This window comes from Oncorhynchus mykiss, chromosome 1 (genome assembly GCF_057628025.1).
Source record: "Oncorhynchus mykiss isolate SJ-2025 chromosome 1, ASM5762802v1, whole genome shotgun sequence".
Classification (NCBI taxonomy): domain Eukaryota; kingdom Metazoa; phylum Chordata; class Actinopteri; order Salmoniformes; family Salmonidae; genus Oncorhynchus; species Oncorhynchus mykiss.
Window position 1 is genome coordinate 72,057,712 of NC_143022.1, and position 16,380 is coordinate 72,074,091.

At 43.4% G+C, this 16,380-nt stretch overlaps 1 long non-coding RNA gene across 2 annotated transcripts; it reads right to left on the reverse strand.

The window, feature by feature from the left end:
• Positions 1–1,378: 1,378 nt before the first annotated feature.
• LOC110528072 (uncharacterized) lies at positions 1,379–15,502 on the reverse strand. 2 transcript variants are annotated; one of them, XR_002474184.3, is made up of 4 exons: positions 15,323–15,502; positions 13,949–14,359; positions 5,581–5,612; positions 4,466–4,769 (listed from the first exon to the last, which is right to left on the reverse strand). It is a non-coding gene; the product is annotated as an uncharacterized LOC110528072 (long non-coding RNA). The 2 variants fall into 2 exon arrangements; XR_016496841.1 differs by lacking the exons at positions 4,466–4,769; positions 5,581–5,612 and adding an exon at positions 1,379–1,951.
• Positions 15,503–16,380: the final 878 nt, after the last annotated feature.

Here is a 16,380-nt window from a genome sequence, read left to right on the forward strand (position 1 = left end):
AGTAATTTTTCCAACAATTGTTTACAGACAGATTATTTCACTTATAATTCACTGTATCACAATTCCAGTGGGTCAGAAGTTTACATACACTAAGTTGACTGTGCCTTTCAACAGCTTGGAAAATTCCAGAAAATTATGTAATGGCTTTAGAAGCTTCTGATAGGTTAATTGACATCATTTGAGTCAATTGGAGGTGTACTTGTGGATGTATTTCAAGGCCTACCTTCAAACTCAGGATTAGTGTCCCGCTCCTTGAAAGCATCTGTTCTAGCCTTTAGCTCAGTGCAGATGTTGCCTGTAATCCATGGCTTCTGGTTGGGATATGTACATACGGTCACTGTGGGGAGGACGTCGTTGATGCACTTATTGATGAAGCCAGTGACTGAGGTGGTATACTCCTCAATGCCATTGGATGAATACCAGAACATATTCCAGTCTGTGCTAGAAAAACAGTCCTGCAGCGTAGCATCTGCTTCATCTGACCACTTCTGTATTGAGCAAGTCACTGGTACTTCCTGCTTTAGTTTTTGCTTGTACGCAAGAAACAGGATGATAGAATTATAGTCAGATTTACCAAATGGAGGGCGAGGGAGAGCTTTGTACGTGCCTCTGTGTGTGGAGTGAAGGTGGTCTAGAGTTTCTTTCCCTCTGGTTGCACATGTGACATGGTGGTAGAAATGAGGTAAACGGATTTAAGTTTGCCTGCATTAAAGTCCCCGGCCACTAAGAGCACCGCTTCTGGATGAGCATTTTCTTGTTTGCTTATGGACTTATACAGCTCGTAACGTATACAGAAATCTTTATCCAGTTCGAGGTGAGTAATCACTTCTGATATCCAGTTGCTCTTTTCGGTCCCAAGAGACAGTTGCATCAACATAAAGTACAAAATAAGTTACAAACAATGCGATTAAACACACAAAATAGCACAATTGGTTAGGAGCCCGTAAAACGGCAGCCATCCCCTCCGGCGCCATTCTTCTTCCAAGTACGGACTCACTTTAGAAGTGAGCAGTGCAATAGATTAATTTACCGGTTTTAATTGCATGTCAAGGCAGAGGTAATTTCCTCACAAACTATCTCTCGGATAGTAGTAGCGAACTCTTTCTGTTTTCTGGTGTTCAGAGCCACCATGTTCCCACAGGTGATTTGTGAAAAGACTGAAATATGCCAGCTGCTTGAGCAAAATAGACCTGCTTTTGTTACTTCTAATACAGTGAATGTTCCACACCTTAATATGGTGTCAAAACACTAACACCTGCTCTTTCCATGACATAGCTTTCACCTGGTCAGTCTATGTCGCTTGTTAAATCCACTTCAATCAGTAAAGCTTAATGGGAGGAGACCGGTTAAAGAAGCCTTGAGACAATTGAGACATGGATTGTGTATCAAATGTATTTATATAGCCCTTCTTACATCAGCTCATATCTCAAAGTGCTCAAAAAACCCAGCCTAAAACCCCAAACAGCAAGTAATGCAGGTGTAGAAGCACAGTGGCTAGGAAAAACTCCCAAGAAAGGCCAAAACCTAGGAAGAAACCTAGAGAGGAACCAGGCTATGAGGGGTGGCTAGTCCTCTTCTGGCTGTGCCGGGTGGAGATTATAACAGAACATGGCCAAGATGTTCAAATGTTCATAAATGACCAGCATGATCAAATAATAATAATCACAGTAGTTGTCGAGGGTGCAGCAAGTCAGCACCTCAGGAGTAAATGGAAAATGTCAGTTGGCTTTTCATAGCTGATCATTAAGAGTATCTCTACCACTCCTGCTGTCTCTATAGAGAGTTGAAAACAGCAGGTCTGGGACAGGTAGCACGTCCGGTGAACAGGTCAGGATTCCATAGCCGCAGGAAGAACAGTTGAAACTGGAGCAGCAGCCCGGCCAGGTGGACTGGGGACAGCAAGGAGTCATCATGCCAGGTAGTCCTGAGGCATGGTCCTAGGGCTCAGGTCCTCCGAGAGAGAGAAAGAAAGAGAGAATTAGAGAGAGCATACTTAAATTCACACAGGACACCGGATAAGACAGGAGAAGTACTCCAGATATAACAAACTGACCCTAGCCCCCCGACACAAAGGCTGAGACAGGAGGGGTCAAGAACACTGTGGCCCCATCCGATGATACCCCCGGACAGGGCCAAACAGGCAGGATATAACCCCACCCACTTTGCAAAAGCACAGCCCCCACACCACTAGAGTGATATCTTCAACCACCAACTTACCATCCTGAGACAAGGCTGAGTATAGCCCACAAAGATCTCCGCCACGGCACAACCCAAGGGGGGGCGCCAACCCAGACAGGAAGATCACGTCAGTGACATGAAAGAGCACCAGTAAGCCAGTATGTGTGCCATTCAGAGGACGAATGGGCAAGACAAAAGATTTAAGTGCCTTTAATGGGGAATGGTAGTAGGTGCCAGGCGCATCGGCTTGTGTCAAGAACTGCAACGCAGCTGGGGTTTTCAACAGTTTCCCGCGTGTTCAAGAATGGTCCACCACCCAAAGGCCATCCAGCCAACTTGACACAACTGTGTGAAGCATTGGAGTCAACATGGACCAGAATCTCTGTGGAACACTTTCGACACCTTGTAACGTCCAAGCCCCAACGAATTGAGGCTATTCTGAGGACAAAAGGGGGGGGGGGGGGGGGGGTGCAACTCAAAATCAGGAAGATGTTCCTAATGTTTGGTATACTCAGTGTATGTTGCCAATTATTAAATGTCTGTTAATTCATAGTTATTTTGCAAAAGAAAGCCACGAGAAAGCCATTGCATATCAATGCATGCCACTGTTTTTTTTTACTTTAAGTGTTTACTTTATTCGGGTGTGCATTGCTGCCTGCAAAGACGGCTCTTGATCGGGGTGTGTGTGGAGGGGTACCACCTGTTGTTGTACATGATATTGATACGGCTGTGAACCGTTTCTATGGTTTTAGAAGTTGATTCGTCGGGATTGGGTTCAGCGAGGACCACAGCAGACAGGCTTCCCCCATTCTTTCTATGGGAGGGGCCTTCGTCTGCAGCTGTCCACGTTAATGAAAGCTTATCCCTGCTCTAGGTCACGTCCCAATCAAACAGCTCGGGAGCGTGGTGCATGACCTCATATGACTATGTCCCCAGAGAAGCCGACAGACGCCTCCTTGTTGTTCACCTCGTAAACGCCCTTGGGTGTTATTCCTTCGCCCAGTTGACAGCCATAAACTCTGCTGTTCCCACACTATAAACCACTATAAACTGATGTCATCCTGATCTACATATTAATAGGCTGGTGATCTAAGACACATAAAAGTTAAGAGGAGAGAAAAAAGTCTTAGAGGGTTCTCCCTCTGCTTGGGGGTACTCGAAAAGCCAAGGGCGTTGACAGTCCACAGGAGGCTGCTGAAGGGAGGACGGCACTTAATAATGGCTGGAATGGGGTGAATGGAATGGCATCAAACACATGGCAACCATGTGTTTGATGTGTTGGATACCATTCCATTTATTCTGTTCCAGCCATTACTATGAGCCCGTCCTCCCCAATTAAGGTGCCACTGGCCACCTGTGCTTGGTGAGAAACTGCAATAAGAAAAGATGATTACCCACAGAGGGGCTTCGGAGTGTAGGCGTAAAGATGTTGAAAGCGCTGGATCGTAAAATAAAAGATCCCTTTTCACATTTCACCTTGAGTAGAATATTAACAGCAGCTCAGTGACTTATAATGGTTTATGAAAGGTGCAAAATGAGCTGACCAATGCTTTTATATCCTTTTGAATCCTCTTGAATGGCCACAAATGGCAATTGTTTATAAATACTAAGCTTTAATCTTTATTTTCAAACTGAAATACCTCAATTCTATGGCCCCAAGTACAAACATCTACAAATGATATTTCTATACCTTACCATGCAGTATATATATATATATATATATCTTCTATATTCGGGTCCCTCTGCCCTATCAAATCCACTGTCTAACATCAATGTATACACCTTGACCGCATGAAGACATATTTCACCTGATTCTGTGTGTGTGTGTGTTTTTAGAGGTGTTTCCCATGTGCAGACAAAGCATGTCCCATTATGGGTCGCTATGTTGACACGTTCCCCATCCCCAGGGGACAATCCAATATGAAGTTCTACCTGAACACCGGAGATGCTGAGCCCTTTGCCTGTAAATAATTATTTAATACATTTTAGAACAAGGCTGTAATGTAACAAAATGTGGAAAAAGTCAATGGGTCTGAATAGTTTCCGAAAGCACTGTATTCAAATTCCTGGGTACCGCTACAAAGCAAATGTAACCATCGATGGCAGAAGATCCCAGCCAGGGATAATGAACATATAGCTCTGTATGAAGAGCATGGCAACACTCGCCAGTATCAGGTTAACATGTACTGTATGTGACTACTCCTGATATAAACTAGCTTATAGACGAGTTGAGATGTTATGTCACACACCTGTTTTAAATGGTTTCATTTCTATTTCATTCTTCTAATTGTAAGTGACAACATCATAGCCCATAAAATAATTTTGATTTCTGAAGACTGTTGGACTTGAATAACAGAAAGATCTATTCATAGGACAACTGGCTGACCCTACCCCAATCTAAACTGACTAAAGGAATGAAAATGTTCTGCTTTTTCCTAAAGTGGCCTCCTGAGACCTAATAAAACCTACAGGACAAGCTCTTCATCGATGCTGAGACGGACATTGTCGAGTTGACTGGGATGAAGTTCCGCTGGAACAACCACATCATCAACCCCCTGCGCCCCATGTATGGTGCCACCAAGATTGAGCAGCTGCGAGGGAAGGATAGCAAATTGTACGTCAGTCTCTCTGTCTATCCTGCCAGTCTGCCCTGCATGTCTATCTACCCTCCCAGCCCTGCAAGTCCCACTTGTGTGGCAGCTGTCTGAGCCTCAGGAGGACAAGCAAGGGCATTCTGTTAATGCTAGCTGTACACCCCCTAGTGCCAATATGGCCCCCTGAGGCTTCAAACTCAGCCCTAACAAAACTATTACCGCATTATGATTTACTGCCTATGCACCCATATACAGATGTTTATGGTTAACGCTTCGAACACACCAACAGAGTCATTGCGCAATATAGCACGCAGTATCATCTGGATATGTATGCAACAAAAGTTCAACATTCACCCTCTGCTACCATTTCTGTCAAGTCGTTTACGCAAACAGTTTGACGCATACGTTCGATAAATCCAACGTACGCACCACACCGAACGCACTGCAACTGCCTCTGCAACGCAATGCTGCAAGGCAAACGCAGCGTTTCTTTGGAAATTAATGTAATTCTGGTGTACCACAATGCAATGACACGGTCGGTGTGTTCGAAGCGTAACTCTACATTTGGTTTGGAATGTAAACCTATGAAGGGAGGAACACATTAAATTACATGCTACTAGTAAAAAATATATATATATTGTATACACAGGCAAACATGGACTGTATCCTTTAATATACTGTATAACAAGGGATTATCTTGAGAAGTAAAGCAGCTCTCTGAAAGATGTCTGTTCTGTAAAACACTAGAGGGCAGTGTAGGACCACCATCTGTGATAGACGTTTTCCCATTCACGTTCCACTGACTTACCATCTCCCTCCACTCTGTTGCAGTTATTTGTTCTGTGGAAAGAAGAGGGTGCGTGAAAACGTGCACCAGACCCTTGATCCATGCTGACCTAAGTGAAGTACAACCAAACATGGTTTACAGAGATTTACAATAAAGTTACAGCAATTGAACTCTTTCTATGAGTCACAGTCATCTGATCCTTTCTACAATTGTGTAAAGACATCTAAACAATAAAGCATTGCAGCAACATGAGTGAAAGATAGAGGACATCCGTATATCCTTACCTGTACAAGAACAAACAAATGCTTGGAATGCCCAAAAATATAAGCTACCATATGAAAGAATATGGAGAGTTGGGTTGATATCCTGACTTGAGATGTGTGTTTGCGTAAAGTCTGTGCACAATGCTTGCAGAAAGAAAGTTCCACATCTCTTTATGACCATCATTAATGTTGAAAGACTGGGGGCTGCATTTGTGCAAACACAAATTTACACTAAATTACACGTTAAGATCATTTCTCTCCTTTTCCCATTTAGAGACAACGTGCAGCCAGCCAAAAAGCCTGCCTAATGTGTCAGATATGTGTAATTCCAACAGATGGAATGTGTTCACAGCTCTCATTAACATGTCCCTGGCCTTTCACCAGCTTATGAAGTCCTGATTGGGTCTCATTGTTTTGGCTTCATTTATTTGAATACCCACCCTATGATTATGGCTGGGGAAAATACAGCATTAAAAGGCAAGCTGCCATTTTCATCAGAATGCTAACAAAGTGCATTTGTATGCAGTGACTTCTCTGAGTCGAGCCATCAGCACTCACACAATACCAATCAGAACAATCTGCAGAGACACAGCTCTGAGAGTGACTACATTATGGTATTAGACACAGAATTAAATATGGGGCAAAGGGGTGGGGGGGATGCTTGTGTCTTCAAATCCGCCCTAGACATCCATCACTGTCTTTCTTTTCTGTTTCTTTTTAATAGGCTCATTGAATGCAGAGGCTAATGACAAAATAGCTGGCTAATTCCAGTAATTATGGCTGTTTGTCTGAGGGAATTTGTGTATGACAGCGTTTCATTTTGATCAGTACTCCCGGAGCTCTGGGGGTGGCTTTGGAGCTAACAAAGGACAGGCAGGTTAAGCATTAGCAAGGTATACTTAAAACAGGGGAAAACACGACAGATGACAGATAAAAGATTTTTCAATGTGTATACAGTTATATAATTGGATGTGTATACAAAAGCATGCTACTATATGAATGACAGAGAGAGGGTTTGGTACTTTGGTAACTTTGGATTAGATAATGGTTGGGCTAGATAATGGGTTTTCTGGACTCCTTGAATACCAATCTTCTGAATAATTGCTTCCAAAAAACCTGAATGTTTATTTATTTTCCTTAGTTTTTACCCTTTTTCCCCCCAATTTCGTGATACCCAATTGGTAGTTACAGTCTTGTCCCACTGCTGCAACTCCCGTACGGACTCGGGAGAGGCGAAGGTCGGGAGCCATGCGTCCTCCGAAACATGACCATGCCAAGCTGCATTGCTTCTTGACACACTGCCCGCTTAACCCAGAAGCCAGCCGCATCAATGTGTCAAAGGAAACACATTACAACTGGTGATCGAAGTCAGCGTGCACTGTGCCCGGCCCACCACAGGAGTCACTAGAGCGCGATGGGACAAGGACATCCCGGCCAGCCAAACCCTCCCCTAACCCGGACGACGCTGGGCCAACTGTGCGCCGCCTCAAGGGTCTCCCGGTCGCAGCCTGCTGCGACACAGCCTGGAATCAAACACGGGTCTGTAGTGATGCCTCTAGCACTGCAGTGCCTTAGACCGTTGCGCCAATCGGGAGGCCTGAATGTTTATTTTACTATTTAAAAATGTTTCGTACTAGCACTGACTCTGCTGATAACTACTTTAATGAGGAAAAATATCCTTACTATTATTGAGATATGTAGTTCCCCCACCTAACTTCACCGACGAGTAGGTAAACCACCACTCCCCTCCTTATTATTGACCAATGTGCAATCATTGGAAAACAAACTAGACGATCTACGATTAAGACTATCCTACCAACGGGACAATAAAAACTGTAATATCTTATGTTTCACCGAGATGTGGCTGAAAGACGACACAGACAATATAGAAGCTGGCTGGCTTCTCCATGCATCGGCAGGACAGAGCAGCTACGTCTGGTAAGACGAGGGGCGGGGGTGAGTGTCTATTTATCAATAACAGCTGGTGCGCGATGTCTAATATTAAAGAAGTCTTGAGGTATTGTTTGCCTGAGGTAGAATACCTCATGTAGACCACACTATCTACCAAGAGAGTCCTCATCTATATTATTCATAGCCGTCTATTTAGGACCACAAACTGATGCTGGCACTAAGACCGCAATCAACAAGCTGTATAAGGCCATACGCAAACAAGAAAATGCTCACCCAGAAGCGGCACTCCTAGTGGCCGGGGACTTTAATGCAGGCAAACATCCATTTGACCAAATTTCTACCAGCATGTCACATGTGCAACCAGAGGAAAAGAAACTCTTGACCACCTTTACTCCACACACCCAATTCTATCCTCCCGATTAATACGGAAGTGGTTGATGACGTGCATGCTACGCTACAGGACTGTTTTGCTAGCACCAACTGGAAAATGTTCCGGGATTCATCCAATGGCATTGAGGAGTATACCACCTCAGTCACCGGCTTCATCAATAACTGCATTGATGACGTCGTCCCCACAGTGGCTGTATGTACATTTCCCAACCGGAAGCCATGGATTACAGGCAACATCTGCACTGAGCTAAAGGCTAGAGCTGCCGCTTTCAAGGTGCGTGACACTAATCCTAACGCTTATCAGACATCCCGCTATCCCCTCAGACGAACCATTAAATAGGCAAAACGTCAATACAGGACTAATCCTACTATACTGGCTCTTACGCTCGTCAGATATGGCAGCGGCTGTAAAATATTATGGACTACAAAGGGAAACCCAGCCGCGAGCTGCCCAGTGACGTGAGCCAACCAGACGAGCGAAATTCCTTTTATGCTCGCTTCGAGGCAAGCAACACTGAAACATGCATGAGAGAACCAGCTGTTCCGGACGACTGCATGATCACGCTCTCCGTAGCTGATGTAAACAGGTCAACATTCACAAGGCTGCAGGGCCAGGCGGATTACCAGGATGTGTACTCAAAGCATGCGCGGACCAACCGGCAAATGTCTTTACTGACATGTTCAACCACGTCAGTAGCCATGAAGTGCTTTGAAAGGCTGGTCATGGCTCACATCAACACCCTCATGCCGGAAACTCTAGATCCACTCCAATTCGCATACTGCCCCAACAGATCCACAGATGACGCAATCTCAATCGCACTCCACACTGCCCTTTCCCACCTGGACAAAAGGAACACCTATGCGAGAAGGCTGTTCATTGACGACAGCTCAGCATTGAACACCATAGTGCCCACAAAGCTCATCGCTATCACTAAGCTAAGGATCCTGGGACTAAACACCTCCCTCTGCAACTGGATCCTGGACTTCCTAATGGGCTGCCCACAGATGGTAAGGGTAGGCAACAACACATCTGCCACGCTGATCCTCAACACTTGTGGCCCCTCAGGGGTGCTTAGTCCCATCCTGTACTCCCTGTTCACCCACGATAGCATGGCCAAGCACGACTCCAACACCATCATTAAGTTTGCTGACGACACAACAGTGGTAGGCCTAATCACTGAAAACGATGAGACAGCCTATAGGGAGGAGGTCAGAGACCTGGCAGTGTTGTGCCAGGACAACAACGTCTCCCTCAACGTGAACAAGACAAAGGAGCTGATCGTGGGCTATAGGAAAAGGAGGGCCGAACAGGCCCCCATTAACATTGATGGGGCTGAAGAGGAGTAGGTCGAGAGTTTGCTGTTAACTTTGCTGTCAACATCACTAACGAACTATCATGGTTCAAACCCACCAAGACAGTTGGAAGAGGGCAGGAGAATGAAAAGACTTGGCATGGGTCCCCAGATCCTTAAATATTTCTACAACTGGACCAACTGGTCCCCAGATCCTTAAATATTTCTACAACTGGACCATCGAGAGCATCCTGATTGGTTGCATCACCACCTGGTATTGCAACTGCTTGGCATCTGACCGTAAGGTGCTACAGAGGGTAGTGCGTACGGCCCAGTACATCACTGGGGCCAAGCTTCCTGACATCCAGGACCTATAGACTTGGCGGTGTGAGAGGAAAGCCCAAACAATTGTCAAAGACTCCTGTCACCAAAGTCATAGACTGTTCTCTCTGCTATTTTTATTATTTAAACATTTTTTTTTTTAACCTTTATTTAACTAGGCAAGTCAGTTAAGAACAAATTCTTATTTACAATGACGGCCTAGGAACAGTGGGTTAACTGCCTGTTCAGGGGCAGAACCACAGATTTGTACCTTGTCAGCTCGGGGATTTGAACTTGCAACCTTCCAGTTACTAGTCCAACACTCTAACCACTAGGCTACCCTGCCGCCCCTTCCGGGATTCATCCAATGGCATTGAGGAGTATACCACCTCAGTCACCGGCTTCATCAATAACTGCATTGACGACGTCAAGCAGTACCGGTGCGCCAAGTCTAGGACCAATAGGCTCCTTATGAGCTTCCACCCCCAAGCCATAAGACTGCTGAACAATTTATCAAATAGCCACCCGGACTATTTACATTCACCCGCCCTCCTTTGTTTTTACACTGCTGCTACTCGCTGTTTATTATCTATGCATAGTCACTTTACAAATTATCCTGACTAACCTCTACCGCCGCACATTGACTCGGTACCGGTACCCCCTGGATATAGCCTTTTCTTGTGGTACTTTTTTATCTCAGTTTAGTTTATTTATTAAATATTTTCTTAACTCTATTTCTTGAACTGCATCGTTAGTTAAGGGCTTGTGACAAATAACCTTTTATTTCATTTGTACTATCTTAATTAAGATGAAAGCAGTAACTGTAAATCTCTCTGGATAAGAATATCTGCTAAATGACTAAAATGTCAATGTAAATATAGTTGGGGTGTGGTTATCTAGATTATCATAGATTCATAAAGGATATTTCCTGGCGAGTGAAAAATATCAGAATAATTAAGACCTTCGGGGCTTAGCCCAAAGCCAGTAGGATTGTCCGGGGGCATTCTCCCCCGGTAAAAAAAGAAGTAATTTCAACAGCTAAATGCATGAATTTTGTGCACCTTGAGATTATCAGTGAGATTATAACATTGAGAGAATAGATCTTCAAACATAGACTCTGACCTGTCCAATGAGCCAAACTGATTAAAGAATCCCAGAGTACCCAAACACACACTCTCTCTCACACACACACACACACACACACACACTGTGCAGTAATTACAATACATAGAGAAACTTTAATCCCCTAATGCCGATGCCTGTGCCCCCGCAAAAACGAATTAGCATAATAATAAAAAATTAGAAAATAAATCAGTCAGTTTAAGATAGAGATAAACTCAGCAAAAAAATAACTTTTCGTAAAAATCCAAATAACATCACAGATCTTTGTAAAGGGTTTAAACACTGTTTCCCATGCTTGTTCAATGAACCATAAACAATTAATGAACACGCACCTGCGGAACGGTCGTTAAGACACTAACAGCTTACAGACGGTAGGCAATTAAGGTCACAGTTATGAAAACTTAAGGACACTAAAGAGGCCTTTCTACTTACTCTGAAAAACACCAAAAGAAAGATGCCCAGGTTCCCTTCTCATCTGCATGAACATGCCTTAGGAATGCTGAAGGAGGCATGAGGACTGCAGATGTGGCCAGGGCAATAAATTGCAATGTCCGTACTGTGAGACGCCTAAGACAGTGATACAAGGAGACAGGACGGACAGCTGATCCTCCTCGCAGTGGCAGACCACTTGTAACAACACCTGCACAGGATCGGTACATCCGAACATCACACCTGCGGGACAGGTACAGGATGGCAACAACAACTTCCCGAGTTACACCAGGAACGCACAATCCCTCCATCAGTGCTCAGACTGTCTGCAATAGGCTGAGAGAGGCTGGACTGAGGGCTTGTAGGCCTGTTGTAAGGCAGGTCCTCACCAGACATCACCGGCAACAATGTCACCTATGGGCGCAAACCCACCATCGCTGGACCAGACAGGAATGGCAAAAAGTGCTCTTCACTGATGAGTCGCGGTTTTGTCTCACCAGGGGTGATGGTCGGATTCGCGTTTATCGTCGAAGGAATGAGCGTTACACCGAGACCTGTACTCTGGAGCGGGATCGATTTGGGGGTGGAGGCTCCGTCATGGTCTGGGGCAGTGTGTCACAGCATCATCGGACTGAGCTTTTTGTCATTGCAGGCAATCTCAACGCTGTGCGTTACAGGGAAGACATCCTCCTCCCTGATATGGTACCCTTCCTGCAGGCTCATCCTGACATGACCCTCCAGCATGACAATGCCACCAGCCATACTGCTCGTTCTGTGTGTGATTTCCTGCAAGACAGCAATTGCTTTTTGATTTTCTGCCATTGCCAGCAAAGAGCCCGGATCTCAATCTCATTGAGCACGTCTGGGACCTGTTGGATCGGAGGGTGAGGGCTAGGGCCATTCACCCCAGAAATGTCTGGGAACTTGCAGGTGCCTTAGCGGAAGAGTAACATCTCACAGCCAGAACTGGAAAATCTGGTGCAGTCCATGAGGAGGAGATGCACGGCAGTATTTAATGCAGTTGGTGGCCACACCAAATACTGACTGTTACTTTCGATTTTGACCCCCCCCCCCCCCCCCCCCCCTTTGTTCAGGGACACATTATTCAATTTATGTTAGTCACATGTCTGTGGAACCTGTTTTAGTGTATGTCTCAGTTGTTGAATCTTATGTTCATACAAATATTTACACATGTTAAGTTTGCTAAAAATAAATGCAGTTGACAGTGAGAGGACGTTTCTTTTTTTGCTGAGTTTATATATATATATATTTGCGGGATGCATCTCAATCCACTGCATCCACCTATGTAACACTTCCACATCTGCAGTGAAAGGTGACAGAGCTAGAGCGGTGTTTGTCAGACCATGAGATATCCCGAAAATCAGTCTTCTCATAGAATCGTCTGTAGTGTCCGAACGGTTTGGCCTACAACCTATGATCCCGACAAGCAACTTGGGACTCGTCTGAAGTTGGTACAGCCGATCTGCCTTCCGGTTACTGGCCCAACGCTCTAACCACTAGGCTACCTCTGCCGCCCCATGAGCCAATCAGTTGTGTTGTGACATGGTAAGGGTGGTATACAGAAGATAGCATTATTTGGTAAAAGACCAAGTCCATATTATGGCAAGAACAGCCTAAAGAGAAATTACAGTCTATCATTACTTTAAGACAAGAACGTCAGTCAATCCAGAACATTTCAGGAACTTATAAATGCTTCACACAGTTCAAGTAATAGACACATCTCAACATCTGTTCAGAGGAGACAGTGTGAATCAGGCCTTCATGGTCGAATTGCTGCAAAGAAACCACTAATAAAGGACAACAATAAGAAGAGACTTGCTTGGGCCAATAAACACGAGAAATGGACATTAGACCAGTGAAAATCTGTCCTTTGGTCTGATGAGTCCAAATTTGAGATTTTTGGTCAACAGCCAACAAATGCTCACCATATGTGGGAACTCCTTCAAGATTGTTGGAAAAGCATTCCAGGTGAAGCTGGTTGAGAGAATGCCAAGAGTGTGCAAAGCTGTCATCAAAATGGCTACTTTGAAGAATCTCAAATATAAAATATATTTTGATTTGTTCAACACGTTTTTGGTTAATACATGATTCCATGTGTTATTTAATAGTTTGCTGTCTTCACTATTATTCTACAATGTAGAAAATAGTAAAAATAAAGAAAAACCCTTGAACGAGTAGGTGTGTCCAAACTTTTGACTGGTGCTGTATATACGGAGACTGTTTAGTGACAAAACAAACAGGTTAAATACATGTACAAAAAAAAATGTTTTACAAATGTTTCCTAATCTTTCTTATATCTCTCAGATATAGGATTTTTTGGGGTGGAGGGACTATCTGTTGTTCCATGTAGTGAATCTGTTATTCAATGAGTTTGTATAGGCTAATAGCAGTAAGGCCAAATACAACTTATCAAAAAAAAAAATAATAATAATATACTTCAAGGCGTCTTAAAATTCTAAATTAAATAACAAAATGTTCCTTGGTATGACCTTCTTAAAACAATTCCATATAGCTTCGTAGTACCTCATCTCACCTGCAAATTATTTGTAAACCATGTTTTGATTTTTCACTGTCTGTATTTCACCTGTTATAATTTGAATCTATAGATCAGCTTGAAGTGATACTGTGTGCTCAACCCACCTCTGTTCTCTCTTCATCTGCCCTCTTGTCAATTTATCTGTGTCTTGTCCATTGCTGTCTCAGGTTCTTGTTTGTTAATGTCTTCTTGGTCTTCCTTCTTCTGTTATGGCCTGTTCCGTTCTTCTGGTGTCTCGCTCAATCATATCCTATTCTTAGTTTGCTATCTCTGTGTCTTGCCTCGTGTCTCTCCATCATTTACTCTTCTGTTGCTGCCTATATGTGTCTTGTCTGGTGCATCTCTTTAGTTTTTCAATCCAAAACGGTCAAGGGGATACTGGGGTAGCTTAACTTGTTTTGGGCCTATGTCTGGGTCACCTAAAGCATCTTCTTCCCTACCAGTTTCCCCTGGCTGCTGCTGTTCTAAGTACTCCACTGGCCTGTTGTTCTCATCTGTTATCCTCCTTGGCTCATCTGAAAGGTAGCAAGGTAGAGGTGCAACATGTCATTAATCCGTTTAAAAGGGCAAATACACTTCCTGATTCGGCCTCGTTTTAGATTTGGTTCATTAAGAAATACAAGCAGCATGACTAAATTCAAACATGAGTTGGTTTCGGTTGTGGTTTGATGTGGTTGTCTGGTGTCTCATAGATAAGGGTGTCTGCTAAGCAAACAAATACTAATTCAATCAAATAATGGCTAGGTAACCTGACAGGAGTGAAAACCTGTTGAGCTCTCCCTTTTCCTCTGCATGATGTTATACTAGCCCTCCCCCTTCAGTTTTTTTTATTTGTCAAAATCACATGATATGCATGATGTACACAGTGCAATGAAATGCTGACTTGCAGGTTAACCTGTCGACAATGCAACAACAATAGAAAAGTAAGTAGCTAAGTGAATACAAAGTGTAATACAAATAAATGCTAAATTAAATAATTTAATTATGGGCAGTTTTTTGTACAATTAGGTACATAGCATATATGGAAATAACAGACATCAGCCAAGCATGTTTACCTGTAGAATGGAATAACGTTAGGTTCTAAGACCTCTATGATTAATTTCATTTCATTTAGTCAGTTCTACCACCTCAACATTGCTAATTTAAACTGCAAAATATGAAATTGTAGTAAAGTTCAGCTTCAGTCCACAGGAGGACACTGTGTCACTGTCAGAAGACATGCGCTTCAGTCAGAAAAACGTTCTCAGCCTGCCAGAAACTAGCTACAAAAACGAAACCCATCAAATACACTCTCTAGAAAAACACTTTTCCTAATATTCTTACTTATATCAACATCCTTAGCTTGCCCACTCACTAAATATACTGTTAATTAACTCTGACTGACACCCAATAGCTTAAGCTAGTTTATTAGCATTAGCCAACCTTATGCTGACGTAGAGTAACGTTAGCTAGTAAGCTACCACCAACCCTGCACAAACCTGTGGCTAACTCTGCTGCTGCTGCACTTTGACTCCTTGGCTGTTCTGCCCTCTCCACCTCATTCACTGCTGTCTCAACCTGCTCGCTTTTTTTGGCTTATCTTTTGGAAGAAGTTCCTATGATGTCCTATGAAGAACTATGCTGCAGACTCTGGCTGGGTGACAGACGTTTTGCTGAGTGATTACATAAACCAGGTGCTGTGGGGGAGGGGGGTCAAGGGGCGTAAGCGGTCCTCCGCTTCACTTCAAGGGCTACTTGCAGTGCATGCTACTGCCTAACGCAGTGTATTGTATTGCTTATATTTGTCCAAAAAAATTGCAAGAAAATATTTTTCTATATATACTGCATACTACAAGTGATGTGTGGTTATAGAAACTCATATCAGACTGAAGTGTAATCGGAAGCCCAGACCTAATGACACCACTGGTTTGATCTCAGCTGACCATCCCCTGATTTAGAATATCTAACAGTTAGTCAGTTAAATCCCCTACTAGAATATCTAATTGTCAGTCATATAAACCCCCTACTTGACTATCTAACAGTTGTTGATAATAAACCACTACTAGAATATCTAACAGTTGTTGATATTAACCCCTACCAGAATATATAACAGTTGTTGATATAAACCCCTACTAGAATATCAAACAGTTAGTCATATAACCCCCTACTAGAATATCTAACAGTTAGTCTTAAAGCCCCCTACTAGAATATCTAACAGTTAGTCATATAAACCCCTACTAGAATATCTAACAGTTTTTGATATGAACCCCCTACTAGAATATCTAACAGTTAGTCATATAAACCCCCTACTAGAATATCTAACAGTTAGTCATATAAATCCCCTACTAGAATATCTAAGTTGTTGATATAAACCCCTACTACAATATCTAACAGTTTGTCAAATAACCCCCTACTAGAATATCTAACAGTTGTTGATATAAACCCTATTAGAATATCTAACAGTTAGTCATATAAACCCCCTACTAGAATATCTAACAGTTTGTCATATAAACCCCCACTAGAATATCTAACTGTTAGTCATATAAACCCCTACTAG